Source organism: Triticum urartu, chromosome 6 (genome assembly GCF_003073215.2).
Source record: "Triticum urartu cultivar G1812 chromosome 6, Tu2.1, whole genome shotgun sequence".
NCBI lineage: Eukaryota > Viridiplantae > Streptophyta > Magnoliopsida > Poales > Poaceae > Triticum > Triticum urartu.
This window is the reverse complement of record NC_053027.1, coordinates 1,017,255-1,033,579: the sequence shown is the minus strand read 5'-3', so window position 1 is coordinate 1,033,579 and position 16,325 is coordinate 1,017,255. Positions and strand designations below refer to the sequence as shown.

Below are 16,325 nucleotides of genomic sequence, written 5' to 3'. Positions count from 1 at the left end.
CTCTATTTGGATCTTACATAAGGAATGACCATAAAGGCCAGAATGATATTAGTTGTTAATTAATTTTAATACGACGAACCAATGCCCTAAAACCTTATAGTAATTTTTCTGACTCCTCATATAATTCTATCAAAGGTTCAAACAAACATACATTTATTTATACACCCCTTTAATGGTCTCACTTCTTTTTACTCGATAAACCCCCTCCTTATAGCAGCACAAGTTTCCGCAGCAACGCGCGGGGTATCATCTAGTATAATACAATTGTAGAGCAACATAGCCTTGAGAACAATTACTAATTGAAATGATACATAATTTTATTATTATGACGGATCATGTCTTGTACCTGCTTGTTCATTCAACGATGTTCTGAATTTCTTGAGTCGAGACTTCTCTTTCTGCTCCATGCTCCCCCGTAAATTTCAGGTACGCATCTCTGATTGCATGCATCTCCGCGACTGCATCTCTCGTCAGCGCTCGGTCTAGAGGTTGTTGCTTTGAGCAGGATATGCCAAGCCTGAAGACCGAGACCAAGCACTCCTGGATTCCAATACTTGCAGTGTTATCATGTTGTCCGCCGTGCAGCCACATTGTTGGGTCAGCTATTTCAAAGGTTCTATCGGGAAGTGCATCCTCGACAAACTTATCCAAATCCAATGAATCTCTGAACGTGCCTTCTGTTGGGCTCATTCCGGTAAACATCTCAAGCAGCAATATGCCAAGACTATAAATATCACCAGCTGTTGAGATCATAGAGCCTTCTCCGTACTCTGCAATTATGCATAGTCTTGTGGTTAGCATGCCATATTCGAGTGAAAAGTAAAATATAAAATTAGAAGAGTTTCACACACCTGGAGCAACATAGCCTATGGAACCTCTAATTCCAGTTGAGCTATATGAAATTTGCAGCGCTTCTCTTGTGTTTTCTTGAAGGATCTTTGTAATGCCAAAGTCTCCAACTCGTGCGCTCATATCTTCAGCAAGAAGAATGTTGCTTGGCTTAAGATCACAATGTATTACCAATGGTTGACAGTAGTTGTGCAGATATTCTACTGCGTCCACAATATCGACAACAATATCAAGCCTCTTGACAAGCCTGAGCGTGTTGTCTATAGTGGGTTCTTGACATCTTGGATGAAGCCAACTATCCAAGTTACCATTGGGCATGAACTCAAAAACCAATGCCTTGAACTCTTGACCTTGGTGGTTGATGCTTGAACAGGATGTAATGATCTTGATGAGACAACGATGTCGTATCCTTCTCATGGCCTCACACTCAGCCTCAAAACTCTTGGAATACCTGGACTGACCAAGATTGAACACCTTGACAGCAAATGTTCTTTCTTCAGTGTCCAAAACACAATTATAAACTGAACCATAACTTCCTCTCCCAAGCAAGTTGGCTTCTGCAAACTCGTTAGTTCCTCTAAGTAATGCATGATAGGGGATTCTCTTGTAATGGTCATCATCAATTGATTTTTGTGCTAATGTCTTGTGGCTTTTTTTGAGGTTCTTCCAAACAATCCAAACAAGAAGAATAACTGGAAGAGAGAACACGATTGGTCCAACTGCCGCTAGAGAGATTACAAGAGACTTTGGCATCTTTCTTTTGTTCTTGCTTATGGGACTTGTGGAGCATGGAGCCAAATGAAGTTCAGGTGTACCACCACACAAATTGATATTTCCAGCAACCGATAAGTAACTGATGTTTCTAAAAACACCTTCATTTGGCACCTCACCTTGCAAATTATTGAAGGATATATCCAGTTCGGACAATGATATCAAATTCTATAGAACTAATGGGATTGACCCTGACAAGTTATTGTCCGCTAGGTATAGATCCTGCAAGTTTGATACTTGTAACTGCCTCCGCGTCGTCCGCCTAGGCGACACGGGCGGCGAGCAGATCCTCCTTTTCAGGCAGCCCTCTTCTCGAGCTTCCTTCCCTCGCCGCCGCCGGGCTTGCCCGCACGGCCGACGGCGGCGGCGGGGCTTCGTTTGTGTTGCTGTTCGGCGGCCTTTGGCGATGTGCTGGTGACGACTTGACCCAACTAGGAAGGCAATTGAGCAGGAGTGGCAGTGTTCATGGCTGGGCAGATGCAGCAGAGTACCTTCCCAATCCCTGGCGGCATCGGCATGCAGCAGGCGCCCCGGCCAGGCCATGGAGGAAAGTGAAGGGAGGCGGGACGCCACCATGTCCCTCGATCTGGAGAGCCCGCTCTCTGAGCCAGGCTAGCGCTTCTCCAAGGCGCCTCTTCAGTCAGAAGGAATCCAAGATGTGGCGGTGGCTATGCATCAGATGCGGCAACCGACGCCCACGCTGCCGGCAGGAATGCAGAGGCCGTAGTTGCCACGGCCATCACGTCCCGATCTGGTATGGGCCTTCAGATCCAGTGAGGTTGACCACGACCGTGTCCTCCACCCGGTGTACTCTGCTGCTACATGCTATGATGACGTTGGTAGTGGCGGCATGTAGTGATGTTGTCTCATGCAGATCGGTCATCCACTGCCACTTGTGAGGACGGCACGGGTACGCAAGATCGTCCCAAACTCGGGATTTGAATGTGCATGTGACCTTCCTCCCTCGTCAAGCTGTCGGAATCATGGAAAGTGGAGAAGATAACATAGGATGACTTTCGATAGGGTGGTGCTTCTCAAGTACACGGTCTTGAGCTCTGGGATGAAGATCCTAGGTCTGACCTTACATGGTTATAACTGGCAATGACGGTGTTTTTGCATCGTTACCTTTTTGAAGGCATTGCTTGGAGTTTGCTCGGGCTTGATCTCCAGGGTGAAAACCCACGATCTAACCTTCAGTGGTGGATCTGGCAACGACGGCGTATATGCGTCGTTTCCTTCTTGAAGGTGTTGCTTCTGGAGAAACCTTCTAGTAGTCCTTATGTTGTCAAAAGATGATTGTGTCTATGGTCGTTGTTGTACATCACCGATCGCTTTTTCGACCGCTTGGGTTTTTTTTTCTTTTTCTTTGCCTAGGCATAGCTTCGGTCTTACATGACTTTGCTTCTGCCAATGTGATTTTTGTGTGTGTGCATAGTGTTGGCTGTGTGCATCCTGGTTATGCAGAGGCCGGGTGGGTGCTCATTACATTTGTATCGCTTGATGCTACGTTATGAGTCAATAATAAAAACACCCTTTGTCGAGATCCTGCAAGTTTCCAATATTGCCAAGGGCATCAGGAATATTACCAGAGAACTTATTCATGGTCAGGTTCAATAGGCGGAGCCCCTTTATATCTGTCAATGATCGAGGTATGCTCCCCTCAAACAAACTGTTGTCTAATGATAACCATTCCAACACTACGCAATTCTGAATACTGTCAGGTATCTTGCCAGACAACCGGTTTCCTGATAGGACCAGTTTATTAATATTTGCCAAGCTACCAAGTTCGTTAGGAAGTGGCCCAGAAAGTGAATTGTACGACAAGTCCAAATACCAAGAAAGGCTGGGTAATTTGAAAATCTCTCTAGGTATTGAACCGTTAAGATAGTAATGACTTGAAAAATCAAGTACAGTAAGTTTTTTCAGCTCCCCAAGGCTTGCCGGAATTGGGCCCTCCAAGTTGCCATCGGATGCACCAAGTACACTCTGTAAAACACGTGATTTGGGAACTGCTCGACACCCCTAACCTGGGGTGTGGCTATCTCATTATATAGAGGTACCCAAGGGGTCCAATACAATGTTACAAATACAGATATACAGAGGCTACGTATATACAGTCTAACACCCTCCCTCAATCTTAACTATGTCCTGAAGTACAAAGCAAGTTAAGATTGCGCCTACAGCCTACAAACTGTGGTTGTGGAAGAGGCTTCGTGAAGATGTCAGCAAGTTGATCCTTTGACGAGATGAACTTGATACAGAGTAGTTTCTGTGCAACACGTTCCCGAACAAAGTGATAATCCACCTCAATGTGTTTTGTCCTAGCATGAAACACCGGTTAGAGGAAAGGTATGTCGCACCAATGTTGTCACACCACAGGACCGGAGGACGAGCTTGAGGAACACGCAACTCTCTCAACAGTGACTGTACCCATATGATCTCAGCAGTTGCATCAGCAACAGCTTTGTACTCAGCCTCCGTACTGCTGCGAGACATAGTTGCTTGCTTGCGAGCATTCCAGGCGATCAAGTTAGGACCCAGAAACACCGCATAGCCCCCCGTGGATCGCCTGTCATCTGGACTACCAGCCCAATCTGCATCAGAGAAAGCTGAGAGCTCATACGACGGTGCAGACTGAAGAAGCAAACCATAGGAGGCACTAAGACTGACATAGCGCAAAATACGCTTCACAGCTGTCCAGTGAGACGTCCTCGGTGCATGCAAGAACTGACAGACACGGTTGACTGCATAGGAGATATCATGCCTGGTAATAGTAAGGTATTGCAGACCACCAACAATACTGCGATACTCAGTAGCATCATCAGACGAGAGAGGGTCACCGTCAAGAGCAGACAACCGATCAGTGGCAGACATCGGAGTGCTAATATGTTTGCATGAGAGCATTCCAGCACGACGCAACAAATCCAAGGCGTACTTTTTCTGAGTGAGAGTCAAACCAGCAGAGGACCGCGAAACCTCAAGACCAAGGAAAAAGTAAGAGCACCCAAGTCCTTCATAGCAAAATCATCATGGAGAGCAATCACAAGGCGATCAGCAGTAGCAGCAGAGGAACTGATGAGAATGATATCATCAACATAAACCAAAAGATACATCGTAACCTCAGGGCGCTGGAGGAGAAACAGTGACGTATCAGCAGTGGAGGGAGTAAACCCAAGAGCCCGAAGGACAGATCCAAGGCGAGCATGCCATGCACGAGGAGCCTGTTTGAGTCCATACAGTGCCTTAACCAGACGACAGAGATGATGAGGTCGTGTCGGATCAACAAAACCAGGCGGCTGACGCATATAAACTTCCTCCTCCAGAATGCCATGCAGAAAGGCGTTCTGCACATCAAGTTGACGAAGGAACCATCCGTGAGTAACCGCAAGAGACAGTAGTAATCGAATGGTAGTAGGCTTGATGACAGGACTGAAAGTGTCTTCATAATCAAGACCATACCTCTGTTTGAAGCCCTTGGCAACTAACCGTGCCTTGTAGCGTTCAATGGAGCCATCAGCATGTCTCTTGACTTTGAAAACCCACTTGGAATCAATGACGTTGACACCAGACACTGGAGGAACAAGACGCCAAGTATCATTCTGTTGTAGGGCCTGAAACTCTTGTTCCATTGCAGCACGCCAATGAGGAATACTCAGCGCAGCCTGAAAGTGACGAGGCTCTGCAGTGGGATCGCCAGCAGTGTGAGCCATGCACGCAGCAAGCCACGCAACCGTGCCATCTGTCCTCTTCTTGGGACAAAAAACACCAGACTGGCTTCGTGTGCGAGGACGAAGAGTAACAGCAGGCTCAGCTGGCAAAGTTGGTGCAGTAGAGGACGATGACGAGGCCAGCACCGAGTCGGATGAGTCAGGCTCGCCAGTGACCGAGGCAGGGCTGGTCGGCGACCCAAGCGCCGAGGCGAACCGGGCCGGAGCAGGGGACAGGGCCTCCGGGCTGGCTCCAGCAGCAGCCGGCCCAGGCGAGAGACCCGCCAGTGGCCCAGGCAAGCCACACGAGGTTGGCGCTGGCGAGGCCTGCGCGCCGGGCGAAGCAGGCGCTGGCGAGGCCTGCGGGCCAGGCGAAGCTGGCGCTGGCGAGCCCAACGCCCGTTAGGCCAGCGTGGAGCCAGGATGATCCGGCGCCCGCGATGCAGGCGAGACGGTGACGGGTTGGCGGGTGCCGCCCGTCATGCATGGCACATGCACGTCCCGACTAGTCTGCTCATCGGTGACCTGTTCATCAAGGAGTTCGAGCTGGGCACCGCGTCCAATACCTGCAGCATGATTAGGAAGCAACGAAGGGGCATACGCAACATCCACAAATTGACCAGGCGTAGGTGTGGACACAGGCACCGGTGGTGTAGAAGTGGTAGGGTTAGTGGAAAGTGCACGGAAAGGGAACACATTTTCATCAAACACTACGTCACGAGAGATGTAGACGCGGTTGGTAGGACATTCAAGCATTTGTACCCTTTGTGAAGAGAACTATACCCGAGAAAAACGCACTTCTTAGACCGAAACTGTAGCTTACATTTGTTGTAAGTACGTAGGTGAGGCCAACATGCACAGCCGAACACTTTAAGAAAAGTGTAGTCTGGAATCTCGTTAAGCAGAAGTTCAAGAGGGGTTTGCATTTTCAGAAGTTGCGAGGGAAGCCTGTTGATGAGGAAACAAGCTGTGGAGAAGGCATCACTCCAGAACCGAAACGGGACGGAGGCATGAGCAAGCAAGGTTAGACCAGTTTCAACAAGATGGCGATGCTTACGCTCGGCAGTACCATTCTGCTGATGTGTATGAGGACATGACACACGGTGCGAAATCCCAAGTTTGTTAAAAAACGAGTTGAGGTTGTGGTATTCACCCCCCCAGTCGGATTGGACATGGATGATTTTCTGCTTAAGAAGACGCTCAACGTGTGCTTGAAACTGAATGAAGACATCGAACACATTAGACTTACGTTTAATAAGATATAACCAGGTAAAACGGCTATAAGCATCAATGAAACTGACATAATAATTGTGACCACTAACAGATGTCTGGGCATGGCCCCACACATCAGAAAACACAAGCTCAAGAGGATGTTTCACAACACAAGTAGACTCTGAAAAAGCAAGTTGATGACTCTTGCCCTACTGACAGGCATCACAAATAGTTTCAGCAGTTTTATTGGACACAACTGGAAGATCATGACGATGCAAAACATGTCGAACTATAGGAGCCGCCGGGTGACCAAGGCACGCATGCCAGTGCGTAGGCGACACACGAACACCACTGAACACCTGAGGGGAGGACGGCATGGAAGGTGGGCGCGGCGCATCAAGTGCATACAGGCCATGGCGAAGACGACCGCTAAGTAGAACGGCCCTCGTGTCCCGATCCTTGATAAAGAAACGAAAAGGGTGAAACTCAGCAAGGACGTTATTATCATGAGTAAGTTGAGGAATTGACAACAAACTACGCTTAGCAGAAGGAACACGAAGGACATTAGAGAGATGCAAAGTGCGAAAAATGTGTGCAAGAAGAGAGGCCTGACCAACATGGGAGATGCGCATACCTGCTCCATTGGCGGTGTGCACCTGATCATGACCACGATATGGCTCCTGAGTGGAGAGCTTGCCCATCTCACCGGTGAGGTGGTTGGTAGCTCCAGTGTCCATGAACCATGCAGGATCAACGGAGTAAGACGGAGTACGGCCATGATCATGACTCGTCACTGCAGCGGCGGCTTGCTTGTCATTCCCTTTGCCGTTGTTGCCGAGGCCCAGAAAATCTTGCTTGTAGCGGCGATGGCAGCGAGAGGCAATGTGGCGCTCAAGACCACACAACTGGCAGGCCTGTTGAGCACCACAAGAAGAACAGCACGCCACCGGCCGGTTGCCACCTGTGATGGTCGGAGCATTGCCCCGCGAGGCCGGTTGGGAAGGCAGCGCCGGTCTGCCTCCAGAAGATGACGACCGTGGGGGCTTGCCACGAGTTGCAGCATTGGCAGAGGTGAAACTGGGGGAGGCCCGGCGCGCCTTAATGCGCTGCTCACGGCCAAGTAGACGTGCATAGAGCTCACGAGGTGGAAGCGGGTCATCACGGCCATGAACGTTCTCAATGAGATTGTCATAATCATCATCAAGCCCATTAAGCACAAAGGTGTTGAACTCCTCATCCTGCAGCGACTGGCCAACTGAGGCCAACGTGTCGGCGAGACCCCGCATCTTGTTGAAGTAGTCGGTGATGCTGAGGTCACCCAGCTTCGTCTCGCCAGCTCGGTGCGTATAGAGTGAGCACGCGCCCGAGATTGCGAGGCAAAACTGGTGTGAAGAGCCGCCCACGCCTCCCGGGACGTAGCGGCGAAGATGACCAGGGACGAGACGCTCGGGGTGAGCGAGGACTGGATTGCGGAGAGGATGGCCTGATCCTGAGCCACCCAGGTGTGGTACGCCGGGTGATGAGGGGGCGGACACGGGGTGGATCCGTCAACGTAGCCCTCCAAATAGCGACTCCGCAGAAGAGGGAGCACCTGGGCACGCCAGGACAGGTAGTTGTCCGGCGCTAGCTTCACCGGCAGCAGATGCGAGAAGTAGAACGGCGCAGGCACCGCGGCCGAATCAACATGGGCATGCGGTGATGCATACAGCCCCATCGACGAGCCCGCCCCAGGGTGCACGGGATACACCGAGTAGGGCGGGTAGGAGCCAGGGAACACCGCCCCGGGAGCACTGTAGTGGGTCGCGGGAGCGCCGTAGGGTGCCGCGAGGGCATCGTGGTCCGCCGCAGTCGAAGCTGCGGGCGGCGCGGGCGCCGAGTAGGGTTGCGGCGGCGGCGCATAGTAGCCATGCGGTGGCGGGGCGCCGTAGGGTTGTTGCAGGGGCGGCGCAGGCCAGGACGAGGGCGGCGGCGGCCCACCATGGATCACGGGAGCAGAACCAGAGGGAGCGACGATCGGGGTAGCGCCGCGGTCTCCCGATCCGATCGGGGAGCGAGGCGACGACGAGACGCCATGGGCCATCGCGAGAGGCTGCGAGGCAAGGAACGGCGAGGCAGGAGCGAGAGCCGGCCCCGCGGCAGCGGCGGGAGGGGCCAGGATCGGTGCGACGGCGGCGGTGGAGGCGGCAGCGGAAGACATCATAACCTAAACTAATACCATGTAAAACACGTGATTTGGGAACTGCTCGACACCCCTAACCTGGGGTGTGGCTATCTCATTATATAGAGGTACCCGAAGGGTCCAATACAATGTTACAAATACAGATATACAGAGGCTACGTATATACAGTCTAACACACTCAACTGCGAAAGATTTCCTAGCGAAGGCGGTATGAGGCCAGACAAGGTATTGTTGTACAAGCCTAGCACAACCAAGTTCTCTAGCTTGCCAATGCTCTCTGGAATCACTCCGTACATGGAAGTATTTGCTATTGCAAGTGTTTCAAGACCAACCAGGTTTCCGATGTCTGCAGGAATAACCCCAGAGACCCTATTGTCCATTAAGTATAACTGCTGGAGAGTCGTTGAGAGGTTCACAATTGAACCTGGTCGTTGTCCTCCAAAAGAATTGGAGTGGAGTGCCAATTGCTGTAGTTGGCTGCAGTTTACCAAACAAGTGATGAATTCCCATCCCTTATAGGGATCTGCTTCAAGCTTATTGTAACCAAAGTTCAGTACTTGGAGAGCTCTTAGCTTCCCCAATGTGGAGGGCACATGCCCACTAAATCTATTGTACTTGAGGTGAAGATCAGTGAGGGAAGATATGTTTGATATTGAGGAAGGGATGGTTCCTGTGAAGTGATTAATACTCAAGATAAGAATTTTCAACTTGGGAAACTTGCTTCCAATATCATTCGGAATGCTTCCGTATAGCATATTTGCACCTACATAAAAGTATTCCAGCGATGACATGTTGTAGAGAGAAGGTGGAACCATACCAGTGAGGAGGTTTTCAGCAAGATCAAGATAAGACATGCTCTTGACGAGTCCGAGCCCTGATGGGATTGAGCCCACAAGTTGGTTAGTGCTGAGATCAAGGTACTGTACATGGGACAGATTGGCCAATGACGCTGGGATGGGCCCTGTTAAGCTGTTGTTTCTCAGTGAGATGGCTACCAGGGACGTGAGCTTCTCACCGAGCTCAGCGGGGATGCGCCCACCAAGCTTGTTGTCGCGCAGTGTCATTTTGGTCATGCTGACACAGGAACTCAGGTTTACCGGTAATGTGCCAGAGAATGTGTTATCTCTCAAGTTGAGCCTCTAAAGGCGGCGGAGGCGGCGGAGGCATGCCGGAATCTCCCTGTGGAGCCAGTTGAAGCCCAGGTTGAGGGTCCGCAAGAACGTGAGATTCCCGATGGCCGGGGAGAGTGTTCCAGCGAGACCTGTGCCATTCAATCTCAGCGCCACAACCTGCGTTTTGATTTTCGGCCGAAAAAAATGATTTTCGGCCGAATTTCGGCCGTCTCGCTAGGGCCCGATATATGGGCCTATCGGCCGAATAATTCGGCCCAGTTTGAATTTTTTTTTGCCTGGCCCGGCTTCGAGAGCCTTCTAGTTAGCTTCCGCTGAGACAAAACCACGAAATCCAAACGGCCTAACCCTAGAATCACTCGTTCCCTGTCCCTCTTCCTGTGGCGCTTCTCTGGCCGTCCTCCACATCTCTTCGCCTCCAGCCCATCCACTTCCTGTCCTTTGCTTCTCCAAGACTGCAGCATGGTGCTTGGCGGCTGCGGCAACGGAGCTGATGGAGCGCAAGCCGACCAGTTCAACGGAGGCAGTAGCACGGAGCAGCGGCAGCAGCATGGAGGGCGTCCGCTTGACTGGGAAGGTACATATGTTCTTGATGCAGTTTCAGTACGTGTATGCAGTTTCAGTCTTCAGCAATTTGTCTCGTCCAAGTACGTGTATGCTGTTTCAGTTCTTCAGCAATTTCAGATCGATGTGGATTTGTTTCTTGGTTATAATCTGTGTCTACTTGTGCTGCTTTAGATTTAGGATAGGTCCCTGGTAAATGGCTTGGCAAATGCATATATCATACCGGGGTAAGAAAAGAACACAGTAGTGGCATTATTAATCTGAATTATACATGCATCTTGTAGTCACCAAGGATGCTCTAGATCTGGTAATATTTCTTTTGGTCCAACAGAAAGTTGGTTACAAACTTTGTTATGAACATCCTAAAATATATAATTGTTCCATGGACAAGGGGACTGCTCCTTGAAGCCACTGACTTGGATAAAATTGCTGCTGGCCGAGGCAGAAGCACACCGCACTAGCTGCTGTTATGTTTCCTTCCGCGCGTGTTACCCGAACAGGCCTTGGGTTCAGCTGCGCTTGCCCATGAATTGCTGCTGAACTTGAGTTGTTATGTATGATGGATGTTGCGAGTGACTCCCCCGTAAACTGTGTTGTTGAGAATATGCAATTGTACGTAATAATGTGTTGTCGATCGGATTGTTATGTTAATGATATTATTGATCGGATTATTATGTTAATGATGTTGTTGGAACTTCTTATTTGCACGGTAGGCCTTCTGTGCTCTAATGTTTTTGAGCTGCGCCATGCCGTCGATTTCCTGTAAAGGCTGCCTCTTGTGCTAATTTCTATCAGACTTCACACTTGAGTTATTTGCACAGAAAAGTAGATGTTGACCGATGATTAATTTCAATGGTCAGTGGTACCATTAAGTGGTGGTTCTAGAAGTAAGCATCATTGTATCTTTCTCAAGAACAGATTATAGTTTGTGACTTGTCTGTTTGTCAAACTAGAGCATCGAGTTGTATATAAATTACTTATTCCTTGGTATCTGAACTAGAGCATTGGGCTGTACTGTTTTTTGTTTATTATTAATATGAGGACACCCAAGTAAGCGAGGGTTGCTTCCTTAGTTACCTACTCTTCATAACTGACCAATGTCCTTTTGTCACTTGATTTTCAGGTGATGGAACTGCAAATAGGAGTGGCAGCGGCAACCATGATGCAGGTGCAAGTGGTTCCCAAAGCTCTTGAAAAGGTAACATACTAACATGATATGAGCTGTGAGATTGCATGGGGTTCTTATAGAGCTCTAACTTATTGTAGGTAACGTGAGGAGCTGCCCAAATGTGCCAAGAAATGTGAGAGATGCAATGAGAGAGTGCCGGGATGAATCGAAGAGGAAGAAAAGAGAGAAACAAAATAGCAGGCTGAGAATTGAAAGAAATATTATGGAAGGGCTGTATCAACAAGGAAGGGTGATTAACATAATAGATGATGATGAAGAAGAAATTCAGATGAATATTCGAGAGGCATTGCGTGACCCGAATGTCTCCCGCAGAGTTGATAGGAGGATTGGCAAGGGGAGTGTGGGTGATGTGCGAGTTGCTGTTGGCAAAAAGAGTATCACCGCATATTTTGACAAGCAATTATGCAGCAACAAAGTATCTATGCAGCCCAAGATCAGTAGTGCTTTGGATCCTAATTCGAGAGATGCACTTGGCCTAGCTTGGTCCAAGTTTTTTCATGCCAATGATATTGCTGGACGTAAAGCTGACTGTCCATACTTCCGAGCTGCTTTGAAGATCACTCAACAATTAGGACCTACTCCTATACCAACCGCGAAGGAGATTGATGGAAAATATTTGGATGCAAACTATGATGAAGCAACTTCGTTTCTTCAGAAATTCAAACAAGATTGGAAAAACTTTGGTGTGACTCTTATGTGTGACTCTTGGACTGGTCCAACAGGAATGTGTCTCATAAACTTCATGGTGTATTGCAATACACGAATGTTCTTCCTTAATACTATTGATGCATCCGGTCAGACTCAGAATTCAGGTTACTTCCTCCTCTTCTTCGCGTTTTACTTTCTTCTTGAATACTTGGATTTGTCCTAGAATTGTCTTATGTTCATGAAAATATTTGCTTTGTTCTAGTTAGGTATATACATATGTTCTTACAATACTTTTCTTGAATACTTGGATCTGTCCTAGAATTGTTTTATGTTCCTAATGCTTTGTTCTAAGTAGGTATATATGCATTTTACATATGTTCTTACAATACATGCTTCTTGAATACTTGGATCTGTCCTAGAATTGTTTTATGTTCTTAAAATACTTGCTTTTTTCTAACTAGGTATATGCATCTTACATAATTTTGCAGACTTTATCTATAGACAGATTGAGAAGGTTGTAGAAGAGATAGGCCATGAACATATAGTTCAAATCGTAACCGATAATGGGTCCAATTATAAAAAAGCTTGCAAAACCCTTATAGAAGAACCAAAGTACTCTCATATTGTTTGGCAACCGTGTGCTGCTCACACCGTCAATCTTATGTTAAAAGATATAGCCAAGTTTCCTGAGGTTGATTGATAGTCAAGAGTGCCAAGACAATCTGTAGGTTCTTGCATAAGCACAATAATCTACATGATAACATGAAGAAGAACATAGGTGGTGAACTAATTAGACCAAATGCCACCCGGTTTGGGACTGTCTTCATGTTCCTTGAGAGTTACCATTTGAAGAAAGATAAATTTAGGGAGTGGATGGTTTCTCAGGATTGGAAGGAGTGTCAGTGGAGCTATGAGCCTGGATACGTGTTTTCTGAAGAATGTTTGTCTAGTAATGTTTGGTGGAATGCACTAGAGTGGGTACTAGGTTCGTTAAGGCCACTTTATAAGGCCATGAGGTATGCTGATACGCAGAAACAATGCACTCTTTCTGGCTTCAAAAAAAGTATGATGCTCGCTATACAACGGATGGAAGCACATCTAGGCCCTACATCAAGGTTGTACCTTAGTTTCATGCGCAAGGTGTGCAAGAGGATAGATGCAATGGAAGAAGATACGTTTATGGTTGCAGCTGCCGTCCTTGATCCATATACACATTATAGCCTCAACCTTTGCAACCATACAAATTATGCTACTGCACTAACAGATGCGATAGCGAAGATATTAGATCCAAAGAGTGCTCTTTCAGCCATTGATGAAGTTAGTAAGTTTAGGGAGTGCCAAGGAAGGTTTGGGACCAGATTAGCACAAGAAGCTGCGGCGAGAATGGAGCCAAGTAAGTCGTGGTCTTTTGGTTTTAGAATTTCCATTTCCTTTTGTTTTGTGTAATTCTGAAAATTTCATTGGTGATATCTTGCAGCCCAGTGGTGGTTTCAATTTGGAGGGGATGTTCCTGCATTGCAGAAGTGCGCAATGAGAATTTGCTCACAATGTGTCTCATCTAGTGGGTGTGAGAGGAACTGGAGCGCCTTTGCTTTGGTGCACACAAAGCCAAGAAATCGCCTTTTATATGACAAGCTCCACAAGCTAGTTTCTGTCCGCTACAACCTAAAGGTATAAACCAACTCGAATTTACTTTGTACCTTGTATTGTCCTTGCATGTCATATAATTTACTTGGTTTACTATTCAAACCTTGAAGATACGAGCTGAAGAAGATCAAGAGAAAGAGAGAGATATAGATAAAGAGGTTGATCCAAGTGCACTGCTGATAGATACAACAATGTTCGATGAGACAAATCCAATAATGGAGTGGCTGAATGAGGATGAAGAGGATCCAATTTTGGATGGAGCCGATGCGGCCAGTGCTGTTTTTGAGAAAATAAGGCGCCTCAACTCAAGCAGGAAGGATTCTTATGTTGGTACAAAGGCTAATAAGAAGAAAAGAAAGAGGAATCATGATGAGGAGAATGAGTATGTCGAAACTGACAGTGAGGATGACGACAACGAGAATGAATATGTTGATAATGAGAGTGAGGATGATGATGGGGTGAGTGAGGATGATGAGGATGATCAACAAGATCAGCAAGAAACACAAATGCAAGTGGAAGAAGAGACACAAGTACAAGTTGAAAAGGAGACACAAGCAAGCATTGGCAATTTGGAGACTCGTAGATCTGACTTGTTAGGAAGAAGACCAAGGAAGTCAACAGCCTCTACTCGTAGATTTGGTAAGTCTCTTCTTTTCGGTGTTTCTTCTTCATGATGATTACTTTGAAAAATCTAGCTTGATGCATATGTTTGAAGCGGTTGATCTTTAAATAGCTTGATGTACATTGCTTTCTTATTCTGGTGCTCTAATGTGTATGCTCACTGTGTAATGATCAATACTGATGTTCTAATTGCTACTTGTCAATTATCGTGTAGTACTGTTGTAATTTCTACTTATCTTCTTGTATGGCTGTTGTAATTGCTACTTATCACCTACTAGTGCTGTTCCAATTGCTACCACTCACATACTAGTGCTGTTCTAATTGCTACTTATCTCTTAGTAGTGCTATTCTAGTTGCTACTTATGATGTAGTAGTGTTGTTCTAAATGCTACTTATCACTTGTATTTGTCTTTTAAATGGTACCTAGCTGGAGCTTGGAGCATGATGCTAGTTGGAGGCTTGGAGCATGGAAGCTGGAGCTTTTTCAATGGAACAAGACCTCCCCGTCCATGCTTTCATGGATTTCTTTTGGAGTTGTTGTACGTTGTGATGCTTTGATGGTTGTCTTTTGCTGTTCGGTGTGATGCTTTGATGGTTGTCTTTTGGAGCTGTTTCTATGTGAAATCCTTTAAATTCCTAGAGTTGGTTGTACTGAAGTATTTAAACTTTGAACTATGATGTGATGGTTGTGGACTGTAAGTTTAGAACTAAAGTGCGTGAGGGTCATATTGGACTGACGCTCTTATTTTAATCCCTAGAGCTAATTTGCTAAACATTATATGATTACTCCTGATGGTTGTTGGGCTGCTATGCTTTTGCTTAGCTTGATTTCAAATTTCTGTGAATGTTTGGTCAAATTTCGGCCGAATTTCGGCCAAATTTCGGCCAAATTTTGTTTGAAAATTCAAAATTTGATCTTATAATTTCGTCTGAAATTTTGCCGTAATTTTTGAAATGACCGAAATTCGGCCATTTCGTTCAGGGCCGAAAAAAATGGCAAACCAAAAATCAAAACGCAGGCCACAACCCGCGCCGGCCTTCGATGGCTGCATGTCATGCCTTCCCAGCCGCAGAAGCCGGCGCTGCTGTTCCAGGAGGACAACGGGCCGCCATCGCTGGCTTGCGCTTTGAAAGCAAGCAGCGTGGCCTTGTCGCTAGCTGTTGCCGTGTCCATCATCTGGACGAGGAGAAATGACCATAAGATAATGGTGATGGCCCTCATGGCGATGACCCTCATTGCCATGCTACTCTTGGTTTGGTTGCCAGGTTAGCATTTACCTGTTCTATATATGTACTTGCTGACTTGGTGATGTATGCTGGCCTGCCTTGTGCGTGGTGCAAATGCTGGTCTAATATCCCCGCGTACTGCAAGTGATGTGCTGTGATACTCCAGCAATGTCTAAATCACTGTTTATTGTCAGAGTCGCTCGATCTCTCTCAACTCACCAGACACACACAGAGAAGAGACAGGAGGTTTTTGCGTCACGTTCAACCTTATGATCTTTTCTGTTTTTGATCTCGTCTACTTATTCTGTTACAAAGAGAAAAAGTGGCCCGGTCCTAGTGCCACGATCCCTAAAACTCGCGCCATCCCACGAGTGGGTTTCGTGGCTGACCACCCTGATCGATCGGGCAACGATCGTGCCCAGATCGCCTACATGCGCGGCTCGCACAACAACTCGCAAGCTCGTGCGCCTAGCTACATTATTTTCTGACGAAAAACAAACTAACTGAAGAAAAAACTGCAGCGACTAGAATAGCTAACAAATCTCCCCTCTAATGTTGTCGCTGCCGAATTATTTCTGTCA

The 16,325-nt window shown here is 47.3% G+C and overlaps 1 pseudogene; it reads right to left on the bottom strand.

Annotated features, from left to right (window-relative positions):
- Positions 1-333: 333 nt before the first annotated feature.
- Positions 334-15,760, bottom strand: LOC125517344 (annotated as a pseudogene).
- Between the last annotated feature and the right edge of the window lie 565 nt (positions 15,761-16,325).